This window comes from Dendrobates tinctorius, unplaced genomic scaffold (genome assembly GCF_039654945.1).
Source record: "Dendrobates tinctorius isolate UK_male_01 unplaced genomic scaffold, ASM3965494v1 ptg000231l, whole genome shotgun sequence".
Lineage (NCBI taxonomy): Eukaryota > Metazoa > Chordata > Amphibia > Anura > Dendrobatidae > Dendrobates > Dendrobates tinctorius.
Window position 1 is genome coordinate 1363288 of NW_027361898.1, and position 20316 is coordinate 1383603.

Genomic DNA, 20316 nt, shown 5'->3' on the forward strand with positions numbered 1-20316 from the left:
GAGTCCTCGGCCGCACCTGGAATCGATATCTCCTCAGATTCCCCGGCCTCCACTTCATCATCTTCAGAGGAAGACTCGAGCCGTTTCTGCTTTCCCTTAGACCAGATGGATAAGTTAGTTAAAGCAGTAAGGTCCACCATGGGGGTAGCAGACACAAAACCGGAACTTTCGGCACAGGACGTGATGTTCGGAGGCCTAGATCCCAGAAAGCGCAGATCCTTCCCGTTGAATGATAAAGTCCAGAACCTAATAGATAGAGAATGGAAAAAGCCAGAAAAAAGAGGTTCTTTGCCACCTGCCTTCAAACGAAGGTACCCGTTTGATGACCCAGTGGTAACCAAATGGGACAAGGCCCCTAAGCTGGACGCGGCAGTGGCCAAAGCCTCCAAAAAGTCCTCCATACCTTTCGATGACATGGCCTCCTTAAAAGACCCGCTAGATAAAAAAGCGGATTCTTTTCTGAAAGGAACATGGGAGATGTCAGCGGGTGCCTTGAGACCAGCGGTAGCGGCCACATGTACGGCCAGATCCTTGATGGTCTGGCTGGATCAGCTGGATTCCCAATTGAAGGATGGAACCTCAAGAGCATACATTCGAAAAGCTTTACCAGTTATCCAAAGTGCTGCTGCTTTTCTGGCTGATGTGTCAGCAGATTCTGCGAGGATGGCGGCTAGAACCGCAGGTTTATCCAACGCAGCTCGAAGGGCTCTCTGGTTAAAATGCTGGCCAGGAGACATCCAGGCCAGATCTCGACTCTGTTCCATTCCTTGTGAGGGCGAATACCTGTTTGGGCCCGTCCTGGATGAACTTTTAGAGAAGGCCGGGGACGATAAAAAGAAGTTCCCCAGTCTGCCGAACCCCTCTTTTAGACGCCCCTTTACCAGGAAAGGATATTTCCGTAGGAGGCCGTCCAGGGATCAGGGCAGATGGGACGACAAAAGAAGGAGAGGTACTGGATTCATGTTCGGAGGAGGGGGGCGCCAGGAAGGTCCAGCACGGGACACTAAAAAGCCGCCCCAATGACTAGTTGCTCCGGTAGGGGGGAGACTAGCTGCCTTCTACCCGGCCTGGGCATTAATCTCTAATAGCAACTGGATACTGGGGGTGGTAGCTGCGGGCCTACGACTAGAATTCTCCCGGGTTCCCCAAGATCGTTTTAAGGTCACTCCTCTTAGGTCATCCTCATCAGAACAGTCTGCCCTGGAAGCTGAAGTTCGGGATCTTTGCCATAAAAAGGTCCTAACTAAAGTTCCAGAGGAAGAAAGGGGGAAAGGTTTCTACTCCCCTTTGTTCCTGGTCCGCAAGCCAGACAGTTCCTTTAGGACCATAATAAATCTTAAATCCCTCAATGAATTCCTGGTCACACGCCCATTTAAGATGGAAACAATTAATTCAACAATAAAATTACTGTTTCAAAACTGCTTCATGGTGGTGTTAGATTTGAAAGATGCCTACTACCATATACCCATTCATGCAGATCATCAGAGTTTTTTCAGAGTGGCAGTGCAGTTAGATGGGTCAGTTCAACATTTCCAGTATGCGGCCCTCCCCTTTGGGGTGGCAGTCGCTCCCCGTGTGTTTACTAAAGTAGTAGCGGAAGTTATGGCCCATCTACGTGAATCAGACATTTTAGTAATTCCCTACTTAGATGACTTCTTGATTGTAGGGAAAACGGCTAACCATTGTTTGCAACAGCTACAAAGGGCAAGGTCTGCCCTAGAACGGTTAGGATGGCTGCTTAACATTAAAAAATCTCGGTTACAGCCGATGAGAATCCTACAATTCTTGGGCCTCATCCTAGATTCCGTAAAACAGGAATGCCGTCTGCCCCCGGAGAAGCTGGTTCGCCTGCACTATCAGGTCCTGAACGCTTCCAATAACCCGACCATGTCCCTCAGGAAAGCCATGTCCCTTCTAGGTTCACTTTCCTCCTGTATCCCGGCGGTCCAGTGGGCCCAGTTTCATTCAAGAACTCTACAGGGCGAGGTCTTAAGGCATCAAAAAATGCTTGGGGGTTACTTAGAGGGCCAGCTAACCTTGTCCCGAAACACAAGGGAGTCCCTAGAATGGTGGCTAGATGAAAATAATTTATCCAGAGGGGTTCCCTGGGAATATGACATATCCCGCATAATCACCACGGATGCTAGCCCTTCCGGTTGGGGGGCTCATATGGGACTCCTTGCTGATAAAGTGGGATTTCGGGCTATCCTATGCCTTCCCTCCCCTATCGCTATTACCTCTAGTGGTGAGGAAAATCAGGAGAGACAGAGCGAAAGTTATAGTGATCGCTCCGTTTTGGCCCAGGAGGGCTTGGTTCTCATGCCTCAGGACCATGTCAGTGTCCGATCCTTGGGTCCTGCCGGAGATCCCGGATCTCCTATCCCAGGGCCCAGTCTTTCATCCTCAGGTGGCTGGCCTACATCTGACGGCGTGGAGTTTGAACGGACACTACTGAAAGATAAAGGTTTCTCCCCAGACCTGGTTGACACTCTACTTAAAAGTAGAAAGATCACTACTACCAAGATCTATGTCAGAATTTGGAAAAGATTCCTAAAGAACTCTAGAGTAGTCGCTGGGGGTTCGGCTCCTATAAATCAGATCTTAGAATTTCTTCAGAAAGGTCTAGAAATGGGGCTCTCCACTAATACCCTCAAAGTACAAGCTTCAGCCTTGGGGGCCCTCTTTAACTGCAACATCGCAGGTAATTACTGGGTCAGTAGATTCATCAAGGCAGCAGGTAGATCCAGGCCAGTGGTGAAGGATAGATTCATGCCATGGGACTTGAACCTAGTCCTCACAGCCATGACAGAAGCTCCATTCGAACCCATCTCATCAGCCTCTATAAAAAACCTGTCCCTCAAGGTAGCCTTCCTGGTAGCTCTAACCTCAGCTAGAAGAGTAAGCGACATCCAGGCATTATCTAGGCGTCCTCCTTATTTACAGTTTAAGGACGATAGGGTAATACTCAGACCTGACCCGGCGTACTTACCAAAGGTAGTTTCTAGCTTTCATAGAACACAGGAAATAGTCCTTCCATCCTTCCTCCCTAATCCAGCTAATGAGAAGGAAGAGAAATTACACACCTTAGATGTTAGAGAATGCCTTAAAGAATATCTGGCGGTTACTGACCCCTGGAAAAAGGAGAATGCCCTATTTATCTCCCATCAAGGTCCCAGGAAAGGCTGTAGAGTGTCAAAAAATACACTAGCTAGGTGGATTAGAGAGGCTATTTCAATTGCATACACCTCAAAGGGCAGACCGGCACCTGCAAAACTGAGGGCGCATTCCACCAGAGCCATGGCGTCCTCGTGGGCCGAGAGATCAGAAGTCTCCATTGACCAGATATGTAAGGCGGCTACTTGGTCCTCTCCGAGCACCTTTTATAATCATTATAGGCTAGACTTGGGTGCTTCCACAGACCTCTCTTTTGGTATAAGGGTACTGCAGGCTGTAGTCCCTCCCTAAAATAGTTATTACTCTCTGTAAATCTCTCAGGTGGTGCTGTCATGGACGACCGAATAAAGTCTTAGTTACTCACCGGTTAACGGTATTTTTCGGAGTCCATGACAGCACCCGTATATTCCCCCCCCTTTTGTAGTTAAATTTGATTATGCACTTCTTTCTCTTATATGTACACTAGTAAGGAATAGTTGTATAAAAAACACTGTATATAAATTTTGCTATTAACCATTGTGGTCCTCTTGTGCTCTGTAATCCAACTGATGCGTGGGAGAGGTGCCGCCCTTTTGTATCTGTAGGTTTCCTGTTCCTGAAGGGCGGATCCCCTCTCTCAGGTGGTGCTGTCATGGACTCCGAAAAATACCGTTAACCGGTGAGTAACTAAGACTTTATGGCCTGGACGCTTATAGGCTGGGCTAACGTCCTACACCTCAGACCATGAGTCTGGACAAAGCGAGCATCCATCAGACTGACTCCTGCTCCGCTGTCCACAAGCACCGGTATCACCTCCGGTACCCCGCCAGCCAACACCTCTGCTAACATGGTACCTTGGGAGGGCAAAATGGAGGAAATGTATACTGCCTGGTCGCCTCTCTCCAAGCGACCAGGGGAATGCGGCTTCTCAGATGGCACAGATAATTTGGCGCGCAATGGGCAAGCCTTCAGGACATGACCAGTCTGCCCACAGTACAAACATGCCGACACCACTCCCCGAACCGTAGGCACCTCCGAATACAAACTAGCTTTTCCTACTTGCATGGGTTCGTCAGGAGACTTGGCATGAACTGGGCAGGCTCTCATAAAGTGGCCAGGCTTCCCACAGGAAAAGCATACCCCCCCCACCACGACGAGCCGCAGACACCCCCCTTTTTGTATCAACAACACCGGGCTGTCTGGGTTCCTCCGGCCGCACTGGTGGGTCCTCCTCCCTAGCGAGGACATCAGGGGGCACTTTTTGTATATGTCTTTCCCTAAGGCGTCTATCCACCCATGGCAAGGGACATGGCGGCCTCCAGCGACCTGGGGGCGGCGTACTGCACCAGAGTATCCTGCAACTTTGGAGACAAACCCTGCACAAATTGACACCTAAGTGCAGGGTCATTCCACTGAGTGTTAGTGACCCACCTCCTAAACTCTGAGCAGTACTCCTCAGCAACCCGGGCTCCCTGTTTACACCTACGGAGTCGAGATTCCGCCAGGGCGACGCCATCAGGATCCCCATACACAAGCTCCAAAGCCACCAAAAACTCGTCCACGGACTCTAATGATGGAGAATCGTCCGGTAGGGAGAAGGCCCAGGATTGGGGATCCCCTTTAAGAAGGGACATAATGATTCCCACCCGTTGCTCTTCACTCCCTAATGAACGAGGGCGCAGCCTGAAATAAAGTACAATTTACAGGCTTGTTGAAACACCAAGAATTGATCTCTCCCTCCAGAAAATCTGTCAGGGAGGGATATCTTGGGTTCTGGCTGAGCTTGTCACTGAACCAAGTCCCCAAAGCCCACCAACAGCCGCAGGTGCCGCACCAACCCTCTGCGCAGACCCCTAATCTCATTAGTAAGGGTCTGCAGCATTTGGGCAAAGGTCTGAACTGGGTTCCGCACCGGGCGCCGATCAGGAACCTGTCGCCCTAGCACACCCTACACATATCCCTTGCTAGGGAGCTGGGTGGCGCAGGCACTGGCCCCACCGCTGTACTAATACACACTAAGGAAAAACACAAATAGGGAAACACCACTTAGCTTTACTCTGTTGCACTTGCTCCTGGCAACAGAGTCCACCACAAGAATGCAGCTCTCCTCCTGAATCACTGCCACCAAGCTCTGTCAGAGCTACCAGGAAATCCCCTATGACTCCTTCCACACCAGGGCTAAGACAGTGCTGCAAGGAACGCTCTCCAGCTCCTTCGTCCACCAAGGATGGTTGAAATGAACACTATCACCAACACTGATTGCAACACCTGTGACTCTTTTATAGGTAAGAGCCAGCAATCACACCTGCATTATAATCATGTGCACTTAACTAAAGAAACAAGAGTGCAATGACGCTCACCACCACCGGGGGCAAACTCAGAACAAAAGACACCAGAGTACACTAATCCCAATGGCCACTGGGGGCAAAAACCAAAACTTAAGCACAGCTTAAGAAAAAAAAAGGTTACCTGTGCTTTTTATCAGCCCTGATCCAGCATGGATCATGACAGCTGGGCTGTATTATACCATGCTGGCCTGAATTACACCATTCTGGGGGGGGGCTATATACCATGCTGGGCTGTATTATACCATTCTGGGGGGGGGCTATATACCATGCTGGGCTGTATTAGACCATACTGGGCTGTAATATACCATTCTGAGGGGGCTATATACCATGCTGGGCTGTATTATACCACGCTGGGCTGTATTATACCATGGTTGGCAGTATTATACCATGGTGGGCTATATGCCATGCTGTGCTGTATACCATGGTGGGCTGGGCTGTATACCATGGTGGGCTGGGCTGTATAACATGTTGGGCTGGGCTGTATACCATGTGGTTCTGGCCTATATACTATGCGGCTGTGTTATATACCATGGGGGATACATTTTACATTATATTCTATAGGGGGAGGCTGTGTTATATTCTATTTGGGGCTACATTATGTTCTATGGGGGGGCTGTATTATATTTATTATTTTCGATGGGGGCTGCATTATACTATATGAGGAGGGCTACATTGTTTTCTATGAAGGGGCTACATTATACTATATAAGGGGCTGCATTATATCCTATGAGGGGGTTGCCATATAATCTGTGGAGTGGCTGCATTATACTCTGGGGTAGCTGCATTATTCTCTAAGGGGTGGCTGCATTATACTATAAGAGGGGGGCTGCATTATATTCTATGGGGGTTACATTATATTGTATAGCGGGGCTGCATTATACTCTGTGGGGTGGCTGCATTATGCTCTATTGGGTGGCTGCATTATACTATATGAGGGCTGCATTATACTGTATCGAGGACTATGGGGAATACATTATATGAAGAACTATGGGGTGCATTATGCTATGGGAAGTGAATTGTACTACATGGGTGACTATGGCGGTGCATTATACTATATGGAGAACTATGAGGAGTGTATTATACTATATGGAGGACTGAGCAGTGTATTTTAATATATGGAGGGCTATGAGGAGTGTATTATACTATATGGAGCACTGAGGAGTGTATTATACTATATGGAGCACTATGGGGAGTGTATTATACTATATGGAGTACTGAGCAGTGCATTTTAGTATATGGGGGGCTATAAGGAGTGTATTATACTATATGGAGGACTGAGGAGTGTATTATACTATATGGAGGACTATGGGGCAGATTATATTATATGGAGGACTATGGGGTGTAAACTGTAGATGTGCTGCTGATAACATGATACTGTATGGTGATCTGTTAGGGTGTGTGCACATGTTGCGGATTAGTCTGCGGCTTTTTGTGCAGAGAATCCATATCTCTTGGCAGAAACCGCAGTGTAAAACACATGCATTTTTCCTGCAGATTCCTAGCATGTGTACAGCAGATTTGATGCAGGTTCTAGTGCGGTTTGGAAGTGCGGATGAGTGATTGATTTGTATGTCCCGGAACGTTCACTGCAGCTGCGGTCCCGCAAAAAAGAAGTAACATGCTGCGGAAAATAAACCGCAGCAAATCTGCGCGGAATTTTCCGCAGCATGTGCACGGCGGATTTGGTTTTCCATAGGATTACATGGTACTGTAAACCTCATGGAAACTGCTGCGGATCCGCAGGACCAAATCCGCTGCAGATCCGCAGCAAAAACCGCAACGTGTGCACACACCCTTAGTGATCCATTAATGATCGTTCTGTTCCCATCATTCTTTCTCAGACGGTGGAAAGAGATCAGGAAACAAGTATTGAACGACTTCTTCAATTTTGTCGATCATTTAGCGGCCTGAACTCAGCACATGTAAATACAATCAAAATGCTTCTGTGTGATGTGCAATATGTTAGCTTTTGGGGCCCCATTTTAAACTTTGCCTAGGGCCCCACTTTGCCTAAAACCGGCCCTGCCTGACACCCCTGCTCCTCCTCCCCCGTCGACCCCTATATTCACCTGTCCCCGCCCAATCGCTGCTTGCTGCTGCGTCCTCTGTCAGTGATGTTTAGTCAGCAGAGGGCGCGATGATGTGGTTAGTGCGCAACGTGCCCTCTGCTGTCTGAACGTCACTGACACAGGACGCGGCAGACAGTAGCGATGGACCAGGGACAGATGAATATCTCAGGAGCTGGGTCCGGAGTGAGCGGCGACACTGGCACCAGTCCCCCATAGCGCGCCGGTGTCTCCGCCTGCTTAGGACCCAGCACCTGGCCCCCAGCGACAAGCGGTGAGTATGTCATTTTTTTTTTTGCAGCAGCAGCGGCAGCAGCAGCAATATACAGTATGGGGCATAATCTATGGAGCATCTTATGGGGGTATATTTTATGGAGCATCTTATGGGGGCAGCATATGGGGGCATAAACTATGGAGCATCTTATGGGGGCATAATCTATGGAGCAGCATATGGGGACATACTCTATGGAGCATCTTATGGGGTAGCATATGGGGGCATAATGTATGGAGCATCTTATGGGGGCATAGTCTATGGAGCATCTTATGGGGTCATTATTAAACTTTGTGCAGCATTATATGGGGCTTATTTTGTATGGAGCATCTTATGGGGGCATAATCTATGGAGCATTTTATGGGGCAGCATATGGGGCATATTATTCTATGGAGCATCTTATGGGCCATTATTAACCTTTGTGCAGCATTATATGGGGCGTATTTTGTATGGAGCATCTTATGGGGCCATTATTAACCTTTGTGCAGCATTATATGGGGCGTATTTTGTATGGAGCATCTTATGGGGCCCATCATGAACTGTGTGGAGCATTATATGGGGCTCCTGATTCAATATGGATATTCAAAAACATTTAACCTACTGATGTCTCAATTAATTTTCCTTTTATTGGTATCTATTTTTATTTTTGAAATTTATCAGTAGCTGCTGCATTTCCCACCCTAGACTTATACTTGAGTCAATAAGTTTTCCCAGTTTTTTGTGGCAAAATTAGGGGGGTCGGCGTATTTTCGTGTCGGCTTATACACGAGTATATATGGTAGGTTTTCCTGTGATGTGGTTTATGAGAACTGAAATAAATTAGCAGGACTTTTAAATTGAAACGGATCCTGTGATACCTCAGATCGCTCCCAAGTGAGTACAATTGTTACATTTGGTGTTATAAGTATGGGGGGCAGTGTTCCCAGGGAACACGTGTCACTGCTACAGATGTACTGCATGTCGTGAGTGAAGATGGCTATAGGCCAGGGAGGAGCGTCAGACAGCATAGAAGACTTGATCAAACACCTGGGGCAAGCCTAGCAACAACCGCAGCTGAACACCGATGACCTGGTTGGACTGGTTGAAAGTTATCAGACTGGTCCTTGAGACAGCAACCCACTCCATAGTAGGGTTCCTTTCAGGGGGCCGATGCTCAAGAGGGGTTGGGCGTCCAAGGGGGCAGAGGTGGTCGAGCTGAAGGTCTGTTCGAGGGATGTAATTTGATGGAAATGTCAAGGCCAAGGTCATGGACTGTAAAGGCCCCGTCACACACAGCGACACGCTGTGTGTGACGGGGATCAGCGACCGGCCCCCCTGCCGGGTATCGCTGATCGCGCTCCATCAACCTGGGCTGTTTTTTGATCATTTGTCTCCCGCTGGCCAGCGCGCCTCGCTGCGTGTGGCAGCGAGAGACCAGTGATCAGCGACGCTAGTTTCCAAGGTAAACAGCGGGTATCCAAGAGCCGCGCGGCTTTTAGATACCCGCTGTTTACATTGGAAACCAGCTTGCTCGCTGGTCCTGATCGCTGGAGGGGCTGTCTATGTGACAGCTCACCAGCGATCAGCCTAATGATGTCCCAGCGATCCCATCCATGTCGGAACGTTGGTGGGATTGCTGGGATATCGTTATGTTTAACGGGGCCTTAACATGCGACACCAGTGTTACACTATGCATTTCCAGCCTGCTTTGTGGACTGTTCCTGTTCACATAGCGAAGAGTCCCAAAATTGTCCCGTAAAAGTGAATGGGTTGCAAATGAGTGGACTACTAGACTCAGGGAGTTTGGTGACATGAAGATAGAACTTTATGGTTATAATTATAAGCAGTATGTGTGGAGAAAACCAGGCACTGCTCATCACCTACCCAATACAATCCTAACAGTGAAACATGGTGGTGGCAGCATCATGCTATGGGGGTGTTTTTCAGCTGCAGGGACAGGACGACTGGTTGCAGTTGAAGGAAACATGAATAACAAGTAAAGCGATATCCTGGATGAAAACCTCTTCCAGAGTGCTCTGGATCTCAGACTTGGCCAAAGTTTCATCTTCCAACAAGACAATAACCCTAAGCACACAGCTAAAATAACAAAGGAGTGGTTTCAGAACAACTCTGTGACCATTCTTGACTGGCCCAGCCAGAGCCTTGACCTAAACCCAATTGAGCATGTCTGGAGAGACCTGAAAATGGCTGTCCACCAACGCTCACCATCCAACCTGATGGAATTGGAGATTATCTGCAAGGAAGAATGGCAGAGGATCCACAAATTGTTGCATCATTCCCAAGAAGACTCATGGCTGTACTAGCTTAAAAGGGTGCTTCTACTCAATACTGAGCAAAGGGTCTGAATACTTATGACCATGTGATATTTCAGTTTTTCTTTTTTAATAAATTTGCAAAACTTTCTACGTTTCTGCTTTTTTTCAGTCATGATGGGGTGCAGAGTGTACATTAATGAGAAAAAAATTAACTTTCTTGAATTTACCAAATGGCTGCAATGAAACAAAGAGTGAAAAATTTAAAGGGGTCTGAATACTTTCCGTACCTACTGTATAAGCCGTCATACTCTACTCCTATAATATAGCCATTCACTACCCATATACTACAGCCATATAACATCCATATAATAGTCATATAATCAGGGACAGACATACTGCATGTGCAGCTGATGCAGTTGGACCGGGTTCCGGAGGCCGAGGGGGGCCCTTGGAGGGGGGCTAATAATGAGGGCAATCTAGACTGTTTCTCCGGCCCTGAGGCTCCAGGGGGGCCCTGGCCAGATTGCCTCATGCGGCGGGCAAGGAGCGATACATGCAGCTCCGCTGCCTATAGGACAAAATGGCAGCGGAGCGGAACTGCAGGGATCCATCCTGCTTGCTGCCCGTACTTCCTATCTGACAAAGAAGCGCGGCTGGATGATGTCATCCTTCAGGGCGCTTCTGTGACAGAGGAAAGTGCCGGCGACGGTGAAGCTGCGGCTGCAGGAAACATGCTGAAAGGTGAGTGGTGCTCTGGCTCTGTGTGTGTAGAGGTGAGTGGTGCTGTGTGTGTACTGTACACTGTGGCTGCCGGGGAACGTTCAGAGAGGGGAGTGGTGCTGTGTGTGTATGTAGGTGAGCGGTGGTGTGTGTGTGTAGGTGGTGGAGAGGGTAATGATGGGGGTGGTGAAAAGGGAAATGGTGGTGGTGGAGGAGGAGGCAGTGATGGAGGTGATTGAATGAGCAATGATAGGGTAAGTGGGGGAGAAAGCACAGATGGAGGTGATGGAATGGGCAAATTGGGGTGGTGAGGTAGAAGGCAATGATGGTGGTGGCAGAAAGGACAATGATGTTGGTCGTGGTGGAAAGGGCAATGATGGGGATGGTAGGGGACAAGTGAATGATGGAGGTGGTGGAAAGGGCAATGATGGGGTGGTGGGGGAGAAGGCAGTGATTGGGATGTTGGAGAGGGAAATGATGGAGGTGGTGGGATTGAACAATGATTGGAGTGGTGGAGAGGGCAATGATGAGGTGGTGGAGGAGGGCAATGATGGGGGTGGTGGAGGAGGGCAATGATGGATGTAAGGGATTGGGATGGCAGTAATGGGGACTTATAATGGACTTATGAACATAAGGAGGGGGAAGAGGACATTAGATATGGATGTGAAATAAATTGGGTAGTGAAGGAGGGTGCTAAGCCTCTTATAGTGTCCTCCCCCATCTCACAATTCATTGTAATGCTATCGGGGACTTAAAATTTATTGGAGAGAGGAGGTGATAAGGTGCATAGGACACTGTATAATGAACTGAAAGGTGGGATAAGATGCTGTAAGGGACTTGTAATAAATTGGGAGGTGGTGGTGGATGCACTGTACCTGATAATGTTTTCTCCGACCCCCAAAATCAATTTGATGCTTTAAAGGACTTATAATGTATGGGGGGAGGGGGATATAGGACAGGGACTAAGGCTATGTGCACACGTTCAAGAGTTGCATGAGAAAATTGTGCTGCATATCCTAATGTGTTGTTAGGATGGATGCTGAGTAAAACACATTTATTTTTTGGCAACGTTTTTGCCATGCTTTTGTTACATATTTTCCCTCATTAGTACGGGTGAAATAAGCTGCAAGAATTGACATAATACAGATTTGAATTTGCTGCAAATCTGCAGGATAAAAATAAGCAGCGTGTGCACGAGACTTCAGGGATCTCATTCACTTTTCTTGTACTGTAAAACCTTGCATACTTTCCGTGTGCACATAACCTTACGGTTAACTGAGCAGAGTCACAGACTGAATAATTTATATTATTGGGAGTCAGAGACTATAGTTAATGGGGGACACAGTGCTGCTTATTACATTTTTAATGGTGGAGTACATATCTGTATTGAGGGGAGAGACGCAAGAATGTATACAATGTATGTGACCTTGTTATTTTCAGGGCTACGATGATCATCATGACAAGACGAGTCGTGGCTGGGAGATATCGACATGTACGTCTGACCAGATGGAGAAGAAACAGGAGAAAGCGGCTCTAATCAGACAAGATGTCAGCGGTAAGTGCCTGGATGTAGATATTATTCTATATATGTTCTGTGTGATTTGGAGTAACAATGTTATCTGTAAAATCCCTTATTCTACATTCTCACATTTATGCAAAATGTCCGTGTGCTTCCAGATTTTTTTTATCGGAAGGCACACAGACACGTAGGGTTTTTATAGGTCCATTCACATATACTGTACATTAAAATCACGGATTTGAGAATGTTTTGTTCTGATCCGATTTTGAGGATCAGCATAGGACATGCTCAATGCATCTGTAAAAGTGCGCAGCACATCGACACTGCACACTGATAAAGGAAAGTAACCTTATTATTTATAGCACAGACCCTTAGTATATAATGTATTCACTTATGTATAGCACAATCTCTTAGTATATAGTGTACTCACGTATTATGTATAGCACAGTCCCTTAGTATATAGTGTACTCACTTATTATGTATAGCACAGTTCCTCTGTATATAGTGTACTCACTTATGTATAGCGTTGTCCTTAGTTAGTGTACATAGTTTTCTCTTTTATTATGTATAACATGGTCCCTTATTACGTACCATCCTCTCTAGTCATATATGGTGCCGTTCCTTATTATATAGCTTCCTCTGCTGTAATGTACAGCATTGTCTCTTTCATGATGTAATCTTGTTATTCACAGTGCCCTCTTTTATTACATAGTCCCCTCTCTTAGAAATAAAATGACTGCTGATGGAGCAGCCGGTGACCAGACAACCAGTCCATCAGCTCCGCCATTAGAAAAGAAGCTTTCAAGTGGTACATTAGCTGTCATTGCATTATATAGCTAACAAAAGAAGATGGTATGTAACAATGACAGGGCTCTATATAATCCAATATGTAAGGGACGGAGGTGTACATAACAAGAGAGGGCACTGTGTAATAAGAGATGGCACTATATATAATAAAGGAGACAATGTAAGATATACACATGCATGTGTGTGGCTATATATAGGGTGGGCCATTTATATGGCTACACCTGGGTGGGCCATTTATATGGATACACCTAAATAAAATGGGAATGGTTGGTGATATCAACTTCTTGTTTGAGGCACATTAGTTTATGGGAGGGGGAAAACTTTTCAAGATGGGCAGTGACCATGGCAGCCATTTTGAAGTCGGCCATTTTGGATCCAACTTTATAAATGGCCCACCCAGGTGTATCCATATAAATGGTGGCCCACTATATATATATATATATATATATATATATATATACTGTATATATACACACACTGTATATATGTGTAGCTTTGTCACCATAAAAGGAGGGGGGCACAGACACATTCCTTGCACAGGGGCCCCAAGCTGTTAGTGTCCGCCACTGCATATAATACTCATATAACCCATATATAATGGCGCACCTAGGGCCCCGATGCAAAATTTGGACCTGTCCCCCTCCCGGCATGTTGGTCAGATGTATGAACCCATGTAGCATTCACATCCTATAAGGTGAGATGATTTGCTCCCCCTCTATTAAGTAGTAGTGTTTCCCATCCTGGGCACATCCTGGTATATAAGTCTCCCATCCTGTTATATATTTCTCTCATCATGGTGTAAATGGCCTCTATCATTGTATATATGTTCCCCATCCTGGTATATATATCCCCCATCCAGTTCCCATCCCCCATTCTGCTGCTGTTCTTTAATGCATAGAAGCAAAAATAAATTATTATACTCACCTTCCCTCTGCTTCCCTGCCACGTGGCATCCTCTTCTGAAGCCGACAACTGACTTCAGCCTGCAGGCAAGGAGAGCAAATTACGTCACTGTCATGCTCCCCCAGCCACATGCACACTGAATTCAGCTACTGTCCTCTGGCCAGCTGCGTCTCTGCGCTGAAATACACTTCAGATGAATGTGCACCAGTGTACGCACATCCAGGTGAAGTTTGCACTGGCGGACACCTAACCCGACCTCTGCAACCGCAATCATTATGCCCCTGTCCATATATAGGTGCTTCTCACAAAGTTAGAATATCATCAAAAACTTAATTTATTTCAGTTCTTCAATTCAAAAAGTGAAACTCATATATTATATAGAGTCATTACAAATAGTGATCTATTTCACGTGTTTATTTCTGTTAATGTTGATGATTACGGCTTACAGCTAATGAAAACCGCAAAGTTATTATCTCAGTAAATTAGAATAATTAACAAAAACACTTGCAAAGGCTTCCTAAGTGTTTTTAAAGGTCACTTAGTCTGTTTCTGTAGCTCCACAATCATGGGGAAGACTGCTGACTTGACAGATGTCCAGAAGGCAGTCATTGACACATTCCACAAGGAGGGTAAGCCACAAAAGGTCATTGCTAAAGAAGCCGACTGTTCAGAGTGCTGTATCCAAGCATAATAATAGAAAGTTGAGTAGAAGGAAAAAGTGTGGTAGAAAAAGGTGCACAAGCAACCAGGATAACTGTAGCCTTGAAAGGATTGTTAAGAAAAGGCCATTCAAAAATTTGAGGGAGATTCACAAGGAGTGGACTGCTGCTTCAAGAGCCACCACAGACAGACATATCCAGGACATGGGCTACAAGTGTCGCATTCCTTGTGTCAAGCCACTCATGACCAATAGACAACGCCAGAAGCGTCTTACCTGGGCCAAGGAGAAAAAGAACTGGACTGTTGCTCAGTGGTCCAAGGTGTTGTTTTCAGATTAAATTAAATTTTGAATTTTCTTTGGAAATCAAGGTCCCAGAGTCTGGAGGAAGAGTGGAGAGGCCACAATCCAAGCTGAGTGAGGTCTAGTGTGAAGTTTCCACAATCAGTGATGGTTTGGGGAGCCATGTCATCTGCTGGTGTAGGACCACTGTGTTTTATCAAGGCCAGTGCAGCTGTCTACCAGGAGATTTTAGAGCACTTCACGCTTCCCTCTACTGACAAGCTTTTTGGAGATGGGAATTTCAGTCTCCACGAGGAGGAGGCACCTGCCACACTGCCAAAAGTACCAATACCTGGCTTACAAACAAAAGTATCACCATGCTTGATTGGCCAGCAAACTCGTCTGACCTTAACCCCATAGAGAATCTATGGGGTATTGTTAAGAGGAAGATGAGAGACACCAGACCCAATAATGCAGACGAGCTGAAGCCTGCTATCAAAGCAACCTGGGCTTCCATAACATCTCAGCAGTGCCACAGGCTGATCACCTCTATGCCACGCCGCATTGATGCAGTAATTGATGCAAAAGTAGCCCGACCAAGTATTGAATGGATTTATTTTTCAAAAGAAAATATAGCGCGTACAAAAGACAATTTTCATGGTCGACATGACCCAGTTGACGCGTTTAGACTGCACTGTCGACCATGAAAATTTTATTTTGCAGGCACTATATTTTCTTTTGAAAAATAAAAATAAAATAAAAATTCAGTCCTGTTGAGCCGGACTCCAATTTTTTCTATTGTCCTTGATGGGAGGCCAGGGCGAGGCCGGTGTCTGAGCCCCAAGTGGATGAGCATAGAGCAACTGGGTGAGCTGAAATAAAGTTTTTGTTATTGAGTGCATTTACCTGACATACATTTCAGTAGGCCAACATTTTGGATTTTAAAATAATTTTTCAAGCTGGTGTTATAAAGTATTCTAATTTACTGAGATAATGACTTTTGGGTTTTCATTGGCTGTAAGCCATAATCCTCAACATTAACAGAAATAAACACGTGAAATAGATCACTCTGTAATGACTCTATATAATATATGAGTTTCACTGTTTGTATTGAAGAACTGAAATAAATTACATTTTTGATGATATTCTAATTTTGTGAGAAGCACCTGTAATACAGCCGTACACTATTCTTATAATACAGTTATAAATTACCCATATAATACAGCAATACATTACCTATATTCAGTAGCTTGCGAATGCATTCACCCATCTTGGCATTTTTCGTGTTTTGCTACCTCACAACCTGAAATTTCACTGTTTTTTTTAAGGTTTGCATCAATTAATTTAAAGAACATACCTACAACTGTGGGCATTTGGTTTTCTTTTTCTTATGAAGCAAACAACAATTAGGACAAAATGACTGGAAACTTCAGTGTGCATAAATATTCAGACCCCCCCCCCAAATTCTTTCTAGAGCAGAGTTGCTCAACTTCAATCCTCAAGATCCACCAATAGGGCAAATTTTCAGGATTTCCCTAGTATTGCACAGGTGATAATTTCTTCACCTGCTCAAGAATTAAGTCCATCACCTATGCAATACTAAGGATATCCTGAAAACATGACCTGTTGGTGGGTCTTGAGGACTGGAGTTGAGAAACACTGCTCTAGAGCCTTCTTTTGCAGCAATTACAGCTTCAAGTTGCTATGGATAAGTCACTATGAGCTTTCCACATCTTGCCACTGAGATTGTTGCCCGTTCCTCAAGGCAAAACTGCTCCAGCTCCTTTAAGTTAGACGGTTTTCTCTGGTGAACAGCAATCTTCAAGTCTGACCACAGATTCTAAATTGGATTAAGGTTTGGGCTTTGACTAGGCCACTCCAAACAATTTACACCTTTCCCTTTAAACCACTTGAGTGTTGCTTTAACAGTATGCTTTAGGTCATTATCGTGCTGGAAAATGAACCTCCGTCCCAGTCTCAAATCACTGACAGACTGAAACAGGTTTTCCTAAAGAATATCTCTGCATTTTGCACTATCAATCTTCTCCACAATTCTAACCATTTTCCCTGTTCCTGCTGCCTAAAAACAGCCCCACAGTTTGATGCTGCCACCACCATGTTTCACTGTGGGGATGGTGTTCTTGGGGTGATGAACTGTATTGGTTTGGCAGCAGACAATAACATTAACCTTGGTGGCCAAAAAGTTCTATTTTTATCTCATCTGACCACAGCACCTTCCTTCATACATTTGGGAGCAAACTCAAAAGGAGCCTTACAATTTTTGTGTGTAAGTAAAAGCTTTTTTTCTACCCACTCTTGAATAACGGCCAACTCTATGGAGTGTACGGCTTATTGTGGTCAGATGGACAGATAATCCAGTCTCTGCTTGGGAACGCTGCAGCTCCTTCAGGGTGACCTTTGGTCTCTGTGCTGCCTCTTTGATTAATGCCCTCCTTCCCCGGGCTGAGAGTTTTGGTAGGCGGCTCTCTCTTGGCAGATTTGTTGTGGTACCATATTCTTTTCATTTGATGATAATGGATCTCATGGTGCATTGATGGATCATCAGTCACTGGGATATTTTTTTTTAATAACCCAACCCTGACTTGTACTTCTCAACAACTTTGTCGCTGACTTATCTGGATAACACCTTGGTCTTCATGGTGTTTAGTTAGTGGTGCCTCTTGCTTAAAGGGAACCTGTCACCTCGTTTTGCCGCTAAAAGAGGCGGCCACTGCCTTTTGGGGCTTATCTACAGCATTCTATAATGTTGTAGATAAGCCCCTGATCCGACCTGAAAGAGAAGAAAAACAAGTTTTATTATACTCACCAGGGGGCGGTCCGGTCCGATGGGTGTTGCAGGTCCTGGGTGCGGCACCTCCCATCTTCATGCGATGTCATCATCCTGCTTGCTTCGTGGCGTGCTCCTGCACAGGCGTACTGATCTGCCCTGTTGAGGGAAGAGCAAAGTACTGCAGTAAGCAGGCGCTGGGCTTCCCTGACCTTTCCCGGCATCTGCGCACTGCAGTACTTTACTCTGCCCTCAACAGGGCAGATCAGTACGCCTACGCAGGAGCGCGGCACGAATCAAGGAGGATGGCGACATCGCATGAAGAAGGGAGGCACCGGACTCGGACCTGCATCGCCCATCCAACCGTACCGCCCCCGAGCTGAATATAATAAAACTTGTTTTTCTTCTCTTTCAGGTTGGACTGAGGGATTATCTACAGCATTATAGAATATTTGTGACAACAAGGAGAAAATAGGAGCAAAAACAATGTCCTTAATGAGGAGTAAAAAAGTCTATTTTTATTAATATATAAAGTTACAAATAAAATCACACAAATATAAATAAAGTGCCAGTGCAAAGCAGAAAAATGACCCCCGCACCCTCAACAAATTCCCCCCCCCAGTAAAAAAAAAACCCATGTAAGGTATAAGTCAAGTGAAGGACAAAAAGGGAGGCAGAATGTCCAAAGGAAGATGCTGGAAAGCAATGTCAAACAGTCACTATAATAACAAGAATTCCTCAATGGGAACCCATTAGAATATAACCCGTAAGTAAAGCATCACATAAACATTTAAACACCAGCAGAGCTTACTGGTAAATAGGGGGAGGAGAAGAGGGGTTGGATGAGAGGAGCCCCGACGCGCGTTTCACGGCAACACGCGGCCGCTTTCTCAAGGGGATCACAAGCCCAGACCTGAACCCAAGTGACAATCTGTGGTGACCTGAAGAGGGCGCTATTGCAGGAGGAACGAGCAAAGATCGACCATTCTAGATGTCTAGTGCTGATAGACTCCGACCCAAAAAGACTGACCGCTGCCAGAAACTCACAGAGGACAGCTAAAAAGTATTAGTGTACAGGTGTCCAAATTTATGCCACCTCATTATTTTATTTCTTTATTTTTCTTTTTCCGTCAAAAAATATTTCAGTTTGTTTATCAATGGATTTGTACAGATTATGGGCGAAATTAAAGGAATAAAAATGTTGTGAAATAATTCTTGTGAAAAAACCTGCCTCATATAACAGTTATATACTACCAATATAATACATTGGTAAACTACTCATAGAGTACAACTGTACACCCATATAATACAGCTAAGAATGCAGCTATACACCACATATATACTGTATAATCATACACTATTCATATTATACAGCTATACGCCACATATCACAGCCATAGAGACCTTATATAATACCGCTAAACACTACTCATGTAACATAACCATGCACTCACTACTCATGTGAACTCTGTATGACGGTATTATAACACAGACAGTGCTCATATATTGCTGCTATACTTTAGCTACAGAATGCTACAATTCAGTGTCATACAGCCATTGCTGCACATTCTCAACATAATGCTGCCATAGTATCACATAATACTGCTCCCCTTCTGTATAGTGCTGCCATTCACAGTCATCACATTGGTATAACTTCTCCAGTTAATGCTGTCATACAATAAACATATAATAGTGTCATACTACATAATACTGCTGTACAGTGCCTACATGATAATGTAATTCAGTCTCCACATAAAAGGAACATACAATGGCCAAATAATACCACCGCCGTCCACGACTGTGGGAGAATGTTAATGTTTACACAGATCATCACCGATCAAAGGATTCAGGAACACAAAGACATCTAAAACAATCGTCCCACAGCGCCAGCAGTGATCAAACACGGACCACACGTATCCTGGGAAAAATATGGATAAAACTAAACTGTAATTTAAAGAGGTAGCACGACTACAGTCTGCTCTACCTATTACTCCCTCTTATCAGCCATTATTGGGGAGGTGACTGTAGGACAGGTGAGTTCAATCTATTACTCCCAGTTATCAGCCATTACTGGGGGAGGTGACTGTAGGACAGGTGCCCACAATGAGTCACACCCTGCTAAGAGCAGCACCTGTTTTGTGAGCTCCAGGACTTCCAGGAGGAGGCCCAGAGTCTGCCTCTCTTCTCCCCAGGGAGAGGCAGGCTTCCTGGGAGGTGGGCGTGGCTTCCCAGGCTTCTGTTCCCCGGTCTTTCTCGATGGGACAGCAGCAGCAACCGGCCCAGGAGGGACTGAGGAGATTTGGACGGATGAGAAAGACCGTACCCAACTACTCCAATCCTGAGACAGCTCATCGCCCGACCAGAGAGGGAGACAGGGGCACCCCAGGCCCAAGGATGAAGAGCTCAGCAACATCCTAGGGAAGATGATCTCCAGCGAGTCCACGAGTTCCTTCTGCTGAGTGGTCGCCATGTTGCGAGAGTACAAGGACGCCGGCAAAAGCACTGACTGGGCTGAAGGAGGAGCGGCGGTAGGCCCAGATCCTGAA

At 45.8% G+C, this 20316-nt stretch overlaps 1 protein-coding gene across 4 annotated transcripts in view; it reads right to left on the bottom strand.

The window, feature by feature from the left end:
* FIBCD1 (fibrinogen C domain containing 1) overlaps positions 1-20316 on the bottom strand; it is a 135695-nt gene that overhangs the window by 83344 nt on the left and 32035 nt on the right. The window contains exon 1 of one of the 4 annotated variants that reach the window (XM_073555936.1): positions 17810-17899. The exons of the other annotated variants lie outside the window; for them this stretch is intronic. The gene's annotated coding sequence lies outside the window, so the exon portion shown is untranslated. Of the gene's footprint in view, positions 1-17809; positions 17900-20316 lie in introns of those variants that run through there. 4 annotated transcript variants of the gene reach the window in all.